Raw genomic sequence first — 14,198 nt, forward strand, 5'->3', positions numbered from 1 at the left:
AGAATGAGAGAGAGAGAGAGAGAGAGAGAGAGAAAGGACATACCAGGGCTTCTATCCACTGCAAATGAACTCCAGATACATGCGCCACCATGTGTATCTGGCTTACATGGTACCTGGAGAATTGATCCTAGGACCTTAGGCTGCACATGTCAGCTTAATTGTTTTCTATAGGACTCCTTGATGTACCTTTAAAATGTCTCCTTCTTAGGAGCCCACTCATCAAATTCACAGTGTATGGTGCTATAAAGATATCTGTTACTTTGTCTTTCTCTAAATGAAGGTCTTAATGGCCATACAGAAAGAAAAGGAAACTCCAGATAGGTCAGTGAATTGATTTACTGTTCATGGATAAAAAGGCATCAGAGACATTCTAGATTTAGACGTGAGCTCAAATCCTTCTATAAAGGGCATTTCATGTCTAAAGTTACTAGTATAAATAATCATGATCCATCAACTGGATAATAGAAAAAAAATAACACTCTCTGAGCATATAGCTGCAGCTTTTCACCTTGCAGAATTAACACGTTTTTATAAAATTTTCAAATATGCTAGTTATTATTTTTTTGTGAGGAGAGAAAGAGAGACAGAACTGGAGTTCTTGGACTTCTTGCAACTGTAAACAAAGTTGAGAATCATGTACCACTTTGTGCAGCTGGCTTGACATGTGAACTGGCAAATCAAATCTGGGCCATGAGACTTTGAAAGCAAGTCTCTTTACGCACTCAATTGACTCTCCAGCTCCCAGAACTGTTTTCTGTGCAAGCCATGGTTCGTTTAGTAAACCAATAGCGATATATAACTTCTGAATTAATATATGATAACAACTTTCTTGTGTAGCCTACAGAGACAATTTCCATTTGTTTTTGATTATATAATTCCTTCCCATCACGTGCATGCTTTATCCACTGACAATTCTAACACATTGTGCTCTGAACATGGTGCATTAGCTTCCTTGGATGGTGATAGCAGAATGAGTGGCTTAAAATACCAGAAATTTCTTCTGTCAGTTTGCAGACTGAAGGTCTGATGATCAGGGCTCAGGGTACCTTGGACATCCTGAAAGAAGTTGACATATATGTATATATATATATATATATATATATATATATATATATATATATATATATATATTTTTTTTTTTTTTTCTTAGCTATATTGGGTTACTTGGCAGCCATGGACATTCTTTGCAGTTGCATCTCCAAGCTGTTTGTCCTTACTGATGCACAGCATGTTTACTTTTTTTTTTTTTAATCTTCACCTGTTCTCCTCTCTTTGTTATGAGGCCCATGTCTCCAAAATTTCTTAAAGAACATTATTAATATTAAATCAAAGTCAGTCTTCCAGGATGATGCCAGCTTAATGTGATTCTGATTTAGGTCTGAACACATCTTCTTGGCAAATGTAGCCATATTTGTAGGTACTGAGATTAGCAGAACAGAATAAAGGTGGCGTGAGAACAAAGCTCTGCCAACAAAGGGAATAAGTGTTTATGCTGCCTCTTTTTTTTACTCATTTTCTTTGCATGTTCCTCATGTTTTCCCCACACCCTGCTTGGACAATGATCAGTTTGTTCAACTTAACATACCATCCAAAATGTCTAATTCGTGATATATTGTTTTATCTTTTTTAAAATTTAATTATCACAATGTATTTGACAAGAAACCCTTAAGAATATGAAAATAGCATCCATTCAAGATATTTATTTTCTTTTTTATTGCTTGATAAATGATCTCACACTCTCTCAGGCTGGCCTGACACTCATGGAAATCCTCCTGCTTCAGCCTTCAAAGTGCTGGAATTACAGGCATGAGTCATAGGGACCTGTTTCAAGGTAATTCTTTATAAGATTTATCCATTTAAATTAAGTTGTTTTTAAAACCTAGTTATTTATCTGAACTCAAAATCACATGATAATCATTTAATCTATTCTGGACTAAAATTATCCCTCAAAAAGTATTGACTTTCAGATTGTATTTCCTTTTTATGTCTTTCATTTTAGTAGTTGTATTGGAAGATAGATGATAAAAATGATCATTTTTGTATAATTTAATTAGTAAAAATACAGAAAACATTCCATTAATATCCATATTCTATAAAAAGTCATTATTTGCATTGTTAAAAATACATAAATATTAAAAGTTCACAAGCCACAAAGTATTATTTAAAAGCTATTATGGTCATTCTTTGGGTGTAAAATTCCCAGACAAAAAGAACTGCAAATGGGCCATTACAAATAGATATTTAGCAATTTATGATGGATTATGAGAAGGTCTTGGTGACTTTTATTTTATTAGCTCTGAATGGAATTCATATTGCAATAAAATGAAATTTAGAGAAATATCTTTCATAACATTTACCTGTGGAGTTGTTACCAGGAAGGTGTTTCCCTCTAAATTGTGTGTTAAGTGTAGGAATGTGAAGGTTATTATCTATTGTCAATTTCATTGGGTCAGAAATCAAGTTAAATACTTGAGTTAGTGTTTCTTGTGGGTGGGTCTATAAGGGCATCTCCAGGAAGGATTAAATGAATGTGCACCACCCTCTCAAAGAGTGTGCAACCTATATATAAAGAGGTGCCAGGAAAGATCAGTGGTTGTTTATTCTGTCTTTCCTTCCTTCCTTCCTTCCTTCCTTCCTTCCTTCCTTCCTTCCTTCCTTCCTTCCTTCCTTCCTTCCTCCCTCCCTCCCTCCTTTCTTCCTTTCTTTCTTTTTTTCCTTCCTTCCTTCCTTCCTTCCTTCCTTCCTTCCTTCCTTCCTTCCTTCCTTCCTTCCTTCCTTCCTTCCTTCCTTCCTTCCTTCCTTCCTTTCTTTCTTTCTTTCTTTCTTTCTTTCTTTCTTTCTTTCTTTCTTTCTTTCTTTCTTTTTGTCTGCCTGCCCTTGCTGCTTACTGGAGCCTCTGCCCTGTTACTGACATCAAAATGCATCTTCTTCATCCTTCCAACATGGACTGAAGACTAAAAGCTCTCCAGGAAACTTCCAGGTCTTCAGTGCCAGATTGGAATGGAAGAAGCATTCAACCTAATTGACTGAAAAGCTACTGGGTTCTCAGCCTTACTAGCCTGCCAAGAGCCATTGCAGAATATATTAATTCAGATGGGATTTTGCCCCAGAATATGTTAATGAGAAGTTGATAAATGAATAATTATAAGACTTGTTGTTCAAGACATTATTGCAGGTATGTGATATGTATTTATGAATTGTTAAGTAAAACTGAGTATGGGATACATGCCTACAATCCTAACACTCAGGTTGTTGGAGGCAGGAGAATCACCATGAATTTGAGAACATCTAGGGCTCTATAATTATCTCCAGGCTATCCTGAGCTATGCATTGAAACACATTTCTCAAAAAGTCATAATGAATTTGATATTGCTTTGAAAAATTAACATATGCTACTAAAATCATTTGATTTGATTTGAAATAAAAGACTGTGTTTTGCCCTGATTTCCAAAAAAAAAAAAAAAAAAAAAAAAAAAAAAAGCTTTTTCCATCAGTCTAGCATGGTACTGGAATAATATTAAAATTATTGTTTCTAGTAAATTTAGGTGATTTTATTATTATAGGACGTGACTGATATTTTTTTCACCTTTTAAAAATTTTGTTCTTGTTGTTGTTTGTTTTGTCTTGTTTTTCATTTTTTTCTCAACTTTTATTAACAATTTCCATGATTATAAAAGATTTTCCATGGTAATACCCTCCCATACCCCCCACTTTCCCCTTTGAAATTCCACTCTCCATCATATCCCCTCCCCATCTCAATCAGTCTCTCTTTTATTTTGATGTCATGATCTTTTTATCCTCTTATAATGGTCTTGTGAGGTAGTGTCAGGAACTATGAGGTCATGGATATTTTTAAGCCATCTGTATTACTTCAAAGTTCTGAGTGTTATGTTGATGACCATTATTGACACAGTTTCATATTTATATTATGATTTGTTATTCAAGGTTTCTATATGCAGAACACCTCCAGTTCTTGTACTAGTGTCTTATTTAAACTAATAATGTTTCATATTTACATACATAAAATATGTACATTTTAAAGGGATATATATTTGTGGGTTTATGTCTGTATGAGTGCATATTTTCCTGGAAATATATCCCATTTCTTTGTAAAATAATTAGTTTGCAATTTATTATCCTAAAAAACCACATAAAACAACTTGGAGCCAAGCGTGGAGGCACATGCCTTTAATTCCAACATTCTGGAGGCAGAGGTTGGAGGATCACTATGAGGTCGAAGCCAACCTGAGACTACATAGTGAATTCAAGGTCAGCCTGGGCTAGAGCGAAACCCTACCTCAAAAAAAAAAAAAAAAAAAAGGAACTTAAAGTCTAGGTTTTACAATATACTACATATCTTATCACCTCCCAGACCACACCTGATACACATCAACCATAGACTGCTTTCTCCATCTCCTTCCCTTTTTGCTCATTCTGAGATTGAGCAGTTTTGTCCTCAATGGGCCATTTTCCATGGTTCAACCTGTAATAAAGCTTCATTAATCCCATCCCTTGAGTCAGGGTTTCTCTGCTAAATACACTAAGTGTTTTGCCCCAATGCACTTAGAAGCCTGCCAATTTGGAGTTCTTCGTTATTAGAGCAGAGGCAACTCTGCTTTGGAATCCCAAACTCTTCAGAGTCAGCAAATTCCAGGTCACCTTTATGCTCTCATCTGGCAGCCAAGCGCCTGGTCTAGAGAGTCATTGAGGATGTGTTGTGAACGGGTGTAAAGAATAACATGAGTCCTGCACAAAGAATATCTTAGTAAGGAATCTTGCCATGGGGAATCCACCAAATCGTACAACTTTGTGTACATGTCTAGTATTGAAAAGATAAAACTTGAAATCAGAACAGAGAATAAAAATAACATCTATTACATACATACCATTCCCTACTGGGCAGCCAGGATTTTATGTTCTATATTCTGTACCTTCTGATTTTTAGATGTAATGGATATGCATTCCCACAGGATAGAGGTATTTGACAAACACACAGAGGAAGAACAAAGCACCAACAGGTCCCAGGTGGCAAATCAAAATCTCTGTAGCACCCTAAGTCACACAGGTATAGGGTCAGTGTTAAAGTGAGAATGCATATGAACATACACAGTGGAAAGTCATCCATTAGTGACTCTAATTCATACACTGAATAAGTGAAACTAGATGTGGAAATGGATCATCTACTTGTAACCCTTCAGATCTTCAGATTCAAGAGTTCTGATGAATGAAATACAGTTACTTATATTTTGAGGACCTTGGGGACAACCTGTGGCTAGGTAATAGTTCATTTGTTGTATAACATTATATTTTAAAGATTTTAAGTTAATAGAATTGTCTTTATTAATATAAAACTTGCCTCAAAATTTTAGGAACCTTTCTATCAGTACAGAATTTTTAAATTTTTTTGTTTACTTTTATTTATTTGAGAGTGACAGACAAAGAGAGAAAGAGGTAGAGAGAGAGAGAGAAAGAATGGTTGTACCTGGGTCTCCATCCACTGCAAACTCCAGACGCATACACCTCCTTGTGCATCTGGCTAACGTGGGTCCTGGGGAATGGAGCCTTGAACTGGGGTCCTTAGGCTTCATAGGCAAGCGCTTAACCACTAAGCCATCTCTCCAGCCCACAGTTTGGAAATTTTGTAGGCAGATGCTGTCCACCCTGCCTCACCAATGGTAAAAGTCCATCCAGTATCTGTTCCAAGAAGTTTTATCCCTTCCCAATGCTTTTAATGGAGAAACTGTAGATCACCCTCACAAGGGAATAATACTTGTCAATGTGACTTCAAATGCTCCATCTAGTTAAATAGCTGACAAAGCAGCATGAAGGCTAAATCTAACATGCACTGCAGTGAATAAAATAGGGATTCACAAGATTTCATCTTCATGAACATCTTTGGCTGTAACAAAGAATCAGCAAATCAGTGGTTTCAGTGGGCTAAGACTGAGAAGAGGAAGCGGTGTACATTTTCAGAAGACATGAATAGTCTATCTGTAGTTTTGGTGTACTATATGACTACATGCATGCCAAACTTATAGGAAATATAAAAAACTGAACAAATTTTAGATCATGTAAGATTTATGTAATTTGTCCTTAAAATTGAAAGTGGCTGAGGGAGTCAGTTGATGAGCAAAAGCCACTTAATTTTAATTCTGGATGTGCAAGGGAACTGCTGGAGGCTTGCAAGGAGGAGGTACATGAGTAGTGATGTGCCAAACAGTGAGTGCCCTCTTTGGAGCACAGAGGATGAACAACTCCAAAGAACGATAAAATATTAAAAGGGATGTGTGCTGTAACTTTCCTGAGGTTGTTGTTGCTAAGGAAACATACTTCCAGGGAAACCTATTTACTTTTCCCTTTTGGAGATGGAAAATTATATACATCAAGGGACTGAGAAATCAGTCTATCAACCAATCATTATGTCATCTGCCCATCCATTCATCCATCCACACATCCATCTATCAAAGTTTATGTTCTTTGAAATTTAGCAAACAAGGAAGGAATACTTATTACTTAAATGGAGTATATAAAGCTTAACAATTAACACTACATATTGGATGATTAAAATCACCTTATCTACATAAAACTATCTAATTGAAATAGTAAGAACTCAAGTCATTGTAGTTACATGAGATATTAGGAAAATATGTTGCTATTGAATGTTGGCATTGGAGTTAGTGAAATGTTATGTAAAAGCTTTGCTATGGGTTAACTGGTTGAATTAATGTAAGTGTGGACTAAACTGTGTCAACTTCTGTATGAACAGATATTGTTAACATTAGTAAATTTCAATAATATTTTGTGTTATTTAATCTGGATTGCATTTATGTGGTAAGAATTACTGCATAGGAATCAGCTGATGTCAAAGTTCATAGATACAGACAGAACACTTAGTACTTCCAGTCACATTATTATTCCTACTGCCGATTCTTGTAACCACTAATCCTCTTCTCCAAAGCAAGATAGCCAATGTTATTTAATTCTATCATGTACACTCTAAAGTCACATACTCAATGAAAGTCAGTGTTAAATAATTTTGATAAGTAATATAAAGTAATAATAAAACTAGGTAATAAAATCTATAATACATTCCATTTTCAGCAATACAACAACTTACTAATGATATATCAATATGCCATTAAAATTAATTCATAGTATTTGAAATATCTATGATTTGAGATATTGGGTCTTAACATACTTGTAATTTTCAAGTATCACTAAGAAATAATAAGGAAGAAGAAAATTGGTATGCCATTAAGTAGTTAAGTTGGTTCATAGGCATATTATAAATATTTATTCAAATAAAATTAAATTGACTAAGCAGATGTTTGAATGAATGCTAAACACAAGTTGCACCTGCTCAAATGCAAAGGAATGACCAGCATGTGAGATTTATATACTACCACCATCATTGCTGTTACATCCGGTTTATAACCTGCAGAAATGACTTATTACTGATCTCAGCAATATGAGAAGAATGTTGAAATATATACTGGTATTCATGGACTTAGTCACTCAGCATATTTTGCTTTTTTTTTAGAATTTTTTTGTTCACTTTTACTTATGTATTTGAGTGTGACAGAGAGAGACAAAGAGACTCAGGGAGAGAGAGAGAGAGAGAGAGAGAGGGAGGGAGAGAATGGGCACGCCAGGGCTTCCAGCTACTGCAAATGAACTCCAGATGCATGCTCCCCCTTGTGCATCTGGCTAAGTGGGTCCTGGACTCAAGCCTCAAACTGGGGTCCTTAGGTTTCACAGGCAAGCGCTTAACCACTAAGCCATCTCTCCAGCCCTTGCTTTTTTTTTTTTTTTTTATTATTAAGTAGAACTTGCATGGGCACATCATGTGTTGGTACAATCACTTTCCTCCTCTTTGCCCTCATTCTACTGAGGGCCTTCCACAGAGGGATTCTTGGTATTCACCATGAGGTTGTGGGTTATGAATTGTTAGAGCAGAATTAAATTATTTGGGGGAGTGCAGTGTATCTGAATATTCCCTCCCTTTCTGTGGTTCTGTATTTTTAATTAATAAAAATGTTTTGTTTTGTTTTTTTTAAGTCTGAGTCTCACGTCACCCAGGCCTTTAATTCACTAGGTAACCAAGAATTACCTTGAACTTTTAGTCTTCCAGCCTCTATCTCCCAAGGGGTGGATTATAGGAAGCCCGGCAGTTCCTAGTTTATGTAGTATTGAGGATTTTTTCCAGAGAAACATGCATGTTAGGCATAAACTGCACCAACTTAGCTATATTACCAATTACAAGTAGATATTTTTAACCAAAACATTTCTGAGACACACTTGTATAAAAATCATCATCTAGGACTAGATCTCTAACTTGATAAGGTGATGTGAACATCAAGCTAATGACCATATTGATAAGTTTAGAAATGAACATGTGTTCCACACAGCAAAATCTATTTAAAGTGAAATGTGACTACCTTTATGTTAATATTGGTTGACTGTGAGTAGCTTTGTTTCTACCATTTGTGATGTTTAAATAAAGCTACAATCAAATTAAACATCAACTAAGATAATAATAAAAGCTGAGTTTTAATGAGTTATTAAAAACATTTTATTTATTTATTTAACAGAGGGCTGGAGAGATGGCTTAGTGGCTAGGTGCTTGCCTGTGAAGCCTAAGGACACCAGTTTGAGGTGCCATTCCCCAGGTTCCAGGTAAGCCAGATGCACAAAGGTGGCCATGCATCTGGAGTTCGTGTGCAGTGGCTGGAGGCCCTGGTGCACACATTCTCTCTCCCTATCTGCCTCTTTCTCTTTGTGTCTGTCTGTCGCTATCAAATAAAAACAAGATAAACAAAAATTTAAAGAGAGAGAGAGAGAGAGAGAGAGAGAGAGAGAGAGAGGCTGAGAGAAAACGGTTGTGCCTGAGACTCTAGCCACTACAAAGGAACTTCAGTTTCTTGTGCCATTTTCTGCATCTGGCTTATGTGGGTCCTGAGGTATTGAACCTAGGTCCTTTAGGATTTACAGGCAAGTGCCTTAACTACTAAGCCGTCACTCCAGGCCTTAATGGCAGTTTTGATGATTTTTAAAACCAAGCAATCCTAAAGTTATATATGAGGTATTTGTTTTACCATAGCGCATTATAGTATAATATTAAGTATGCATTTGTATACATTTAGAAAAGCCAAAATCTAGGTTTTGAGTACATGACATGATGGAAAACTTTCTATTGTAAAATGATTACATTCACTAAAATTCTCTGCTAACTCAGGCATGTATGCATTGCAGGAAAAGATGGAATGGAAGTCTTAAATAGTTAAGTTGGTTAACATAAAATCTTGAGCACTGAAAGGGGAACATTTTGCTATTTTTTTTCATCAAAGTCTATCATTGTGGATTTAAAAGAATGTATTAATCAAAAAGGGAATTTAAATATATTAGTGTTGAATGAATCCTTAATTTCTGACAGGGAGCAATATTTGTATGTGTCCAAACTCTGAACTGAACCAGAGTTTGGCTCAGGCAAAGAGGGGTACAGTGGCTTTTAAAAGAATTATGGAAAGAAAATATGCCATCAAATTAAGACAGAATTAACTTCCTTTTAAAGTATACTTTAGATAATTTTCGAGAAATTATGTATTTTCATCAAGTTTAAGACTGAGGAGGGGAATGGTGGTGCATGCCTTTAATTCCAGAAGTACAGAGAACAAGGTAGGAAAATACCCATGAGCTCAAGGCCACCCTGAGACTACATAGCAAATCCCAGTTAAGTCTGGACTAGAGTGAAACCCTATCTTGAGAAAACAACAACAAAACAGACTGATAACTTAGGCTATTCAATAACTAGTACTGTGCTTTCTTCTATAAAATCTAAGAATGAGGAAATCAAATACCCTGCAAACACCTGTGCTCTCAAGAAAGCCACTTATATGTTTTACCAAAATTTCTGTAGGAAAATGGTAGTAGGATGCTGAAATATGTCCTTTTATACCCACAAATGCACATGTACCAAAAATTTTTATCCAACAATAGGTACTTTGCACTGACTTAGTCTAACTTCTTGTTCACTGAAATTTATTCCCAAATTTTTAATGTTCCTTAAACATTATTCAAAGTAGATGATAGTTTACCTTGATTGATTCACAATATGGGATTAATAAAGATTCAACCAAATCAACCCTGATCTACATAATCTAATTGATATTGGCATAAATGATGAAATTTTTATTAGGACAACAATATGAATAATCTGGAAGTAGGTACAGGTTGGCAAAAGATACCACATCACAATGAATTAAAAAAATACAGCTTTTTAAATAAGTAAAGCTTTATTGAGACACAGATGCAACATAATCATTTACATATTGTCTATCACTTCTCTTACCATATAAAGGCAGAAATAAATAGTTCTGATAGACACTCTATGAGTCCTCAAGCTAAAATATTTGACTAACATACCTTTACAGAAATAATTGACTCTCTTTTACTTGAATATATTTGGCTTTTATATAGTTTAGTATAAAAATTAAAATTTACTTTAATCTATATGATCTTATTCCTTAAATAACAAAATAAAAGGATAAGATTCAATTAGTAGAGTAAATCATATTAGTAATGACACATGAATAATATATTTTGAATTGTTTTCATATTTTAGTTTTAGTAAAAAATCTCTGAGTAATGGCCTTGGAATACTTAACATATATACTAAGGAAAGTATTCAACACCAAGCATCTGAGATTCCATGTGCTTTATCACTTAACTTAAAAATATCTATTTTTCCAGCTTTAAGTCTTATGTGTTTGGATATGCGCTAGAATGATATAGCATTTACAGTATAAGTAGCAAGGGGATGTGTTATGGCTGTGGCTAAAATATTGAAATCTGGCTGTGTACTGAGAGATTTCTATGGAGATACTGCACAGTATACAGGGTTCCCAGTACCATGTAAGGTGAGTCTGTGATGGCATTTGACAACGGAATGAAATAAAATAGGACAGAATGGCTTCTCCTTAAAAAAAAAAAAAAAAATATATATATATATATATATATATATAGTTGTAAAGTTGAATGTGTTGGTACATGCCTTTTATTCCAGGACTCAGGAAGCTGATGTAGAAGAAGGGACATGAGTTCAAGGCTAGCCTGAGACACCTAGTGAGTTCCAGGTCTGCCTGGGCTAGAAGGAAACCCGGCCTCAAAAACACAAACAATAAGCCAGGCATGGTGGCACACATCTTTAATCCCAGCACCCTGTACCCAGGAGGCAGAGGTAGAAGGATCCCCATGAGTTCCAGACAGTGCAGAGATTACATAGTGAATTCCAGGTCAGCCTGAGTTACAATGAGACCTTATCTCGAACTCCTCCACCCACAAAAAAAAATACAGTATGTGCATGCATGTCAGAATGCACAGACTCCCACAAATGTTAAATTATATCAGGGGTAACTATTTTTTAATTCCAGAATTATTTTACTAATATGTTTTTTTAACCTTTATTTATTTACAAGCAGAGACACTCAAGAGAGAGGGAGAGAGAGAGAGAGGGAGAGAAAGTGAGATGGAAGGGAGAGAATAGGCTCACCACGGCCTCTAACCACTGTATATGAACTCCAAATGCACTGTGAAATCAGCTTTATGCTGGAACTGTGTGTGTGTACTTTATGCTGGGTCGCTAAGTTTTTCAGGCAAATGCCTTAAACACAGAGCCATATGTCCAGCCCCCCCCCAATATTTTCTTTATGCTGATAAAGTAGTTATGGGAAATGTAGACTTTTGCAACATATGGACAGTGCCCTGGAGGAGTTTATACTCAGTTCCAATAGTTCTGAGGAGAGAGTGTTCTCATTAGCTGATATATCAGGAAAGTAATATAGGATGGCCATATAATTTGAATGGTTGCTGAAAATGATTAGAATTTACATAGAAAAGTCAGAAAACATGAAGGTACAGTATATCTTATGAAAACATCAAATCAATTATATAAAAACATCTGAGAAACCTGGCAATTAGAAAGAAATGTTCTATGAACATATTGGAATATTATTCTCATTTATTTGTCCATATAGTTCTACAAATTCAGAGCATATAGCATATAAGACTGATCTAGTCACTTTTTGAACTTTTCAAGGAATATATGTTTTCATATACCTAATTGCATATTATGTCATATAACTCATAGAACATATGTTTAATCCCCAATATTTTATTTTATTTTATTTTATTTATTTTTGTTTTTCAAGGTAGGGTTTCACTCTAGCCCAGGCTGACCTGGAATTCAATGTGGAGTCTCAGGGTGGCCTTGAGCTCACAGCAATCCTTCTTCCATTAGTCTCCCGAGTGCTGGGATTAAAGGTGTGTGCCACCACACCCGGCTTTAATCCCTGATATTTTAAATACTTATTAAACAAAATAATATATAATAAAATGTTTCGATTTCTCAAAGGTAAATTAGAATTTGGACTCTCCTACGCAAGGTCTGCAGTGACAAACGGCAAAGGAAACACTTTTTCAGGGACTTTGTCCTTATAATGGTTTGATGGATTTGTTTGTTGAAATTTTAAAGCTAAGCCAAAGGAAGGGGAATAATGGAAAGATTTACTTTGGTTTGCTTTACATTACATGCTAGGTGTGGTATAACATAGTAGATCTCACCTTACAAACATAAGTTATTAAGTTGTTATGATGAGAGATCCCCAGTATTACTTACTCTAGCTAGGATTATTGTAGACAATGAGGGAGATTGTTTGATTTGATTTTTTTAATATTTTTATTTATTTATTTGAGAGCGACAGACAGAGAAAGAGGCAGATAGAGAGGAGAGAGAATGGGCGCGCCAGGGCCTCCAGCCACTGCAAACGAATTCCAGATGCGTGCACCCCCTTGTGCATCTGGCTAACGTGGGTCCTGGGGAGTTGAGCCTCGAACCGGGGTCCTCAGGCTTCACAGGCAAGCACTTAACCGCTAAGCCATCTCTCCAGCCCTTGATTTTGTTTTAATTTTTACTATATACATATGTATATATGCATGCATATAAGTGTATACATACATATATATAATATATAATATAATATATAATATAAAATATATAATATAAAATATATAATATATATGTATATAATAGGTCATATGTATACCATATATATGTCATAAATTAAAGCACATACACAGGTATATGCACTTTATCCTATCAACTCCCATTACCATGGAGACCCTCCTCAGTGGTGTTATAAACACCTTAGCCAGTCCCTATGGTGCAGCAGGAGACCATGCCTCAGGGTATCCCTACCCCCTTTGTGCCTCTTACAATCATCCCATCCCTTCTTCCTCAATGTTCCCTGAGCCATGGCAGGCCTATTGGTAGACTGGTATAGTGTTCAATTCTTTGTAGCCTCATATTGATTTTAACTATTTATTTTTATTCATTTATTTATGAGCAGAGAGAGAGAGAGAAAGATACAGAAGAGAGACAGACAGAGAGACAATGGGTGTGCCAGTGATTGTAGCCACTGCAAAAACACTCCAGATGCATGTGCCCCCTTATGCATCTGGCTTATGTGGGTCCTCAGGAATCAAACCTGGGTCCTTTGGCTTCATAGGCAAATGCCTTAACAACTAAGCCATCTCTCCAGCCCTGATTTAATATTAATTGCTTAAATTATTTGTGTTTTTCACATTTTTTACATGTATATAATATATTTTGATACTACTCCCACAAATTGTTCTTCATTGTATCCCTTCCATTCCATTGAAACTCTGCTTCTGGGCAGAAGAGATGGCTCAGTGGTTGAGCCACTTGTCTGCAAAACCTAAGGACCTAGGTTCCATCCCCATGTTACAGAAAGACACAAATATGAAATCTATTTTTGAAATGCATTTTAGAAATATATAGCCAAAACTTAATGGAAACTTACACAAATAAGAATGCATATTCAAAAGAAACACTTTTAAAAGAGCATGGTTGTCCTCAAAAGAAGAACTCAGAGTTAAAATATAAAAAAAAAAAAAACAAAAAACACAACACAAGTTTCATTGTATCTGTCTGTAGCACTTCCATGTTCTTTAATATTTTTTTCTTTCCTTTTATTGCTATGTTTTTGAAAACTTAATTCTCTGTGCTATACTTTTGGCAGTAAAAGAATACCTAAAATGAGAAAACTTCTAAAATTTGGCTTTTTATTAAAGCAAAGATCCATGAAAGCAACAGAAGAGAAACAAACCGCACAAGATTGATA

At 35.5% G+C, this 14,198-nt stretch overlaps 1 protein-coding gene across 1 annotated transcript in view; it reads right to left on the reverse strand.

Annotated features, from left to right (window-relative positions):
• Positions 1 to 14,198, reverse strand: part of LOC101610956 (heterogeneous nuclear ribonucleoprotein D0-like) — an 86,672-nt gene that overhangs the window by 2,760 nt on the left and 69,714 nt on the right.

The sequence above is a fragment of the Jaculus jaculus genome, chromosome 14 (assembly GCF_020740685.1).
Source record: "Jaculus jaculus isolate mJacJac1 chromosome 14, mJacJac1.mat.Y.cur, whole genome shotgun sequence".
NCBI lineage: Eukaryota > Metazoa > Chordata > Mammalia > Rodentia > Dipodidae > Jaculus > Jaculus jaculus.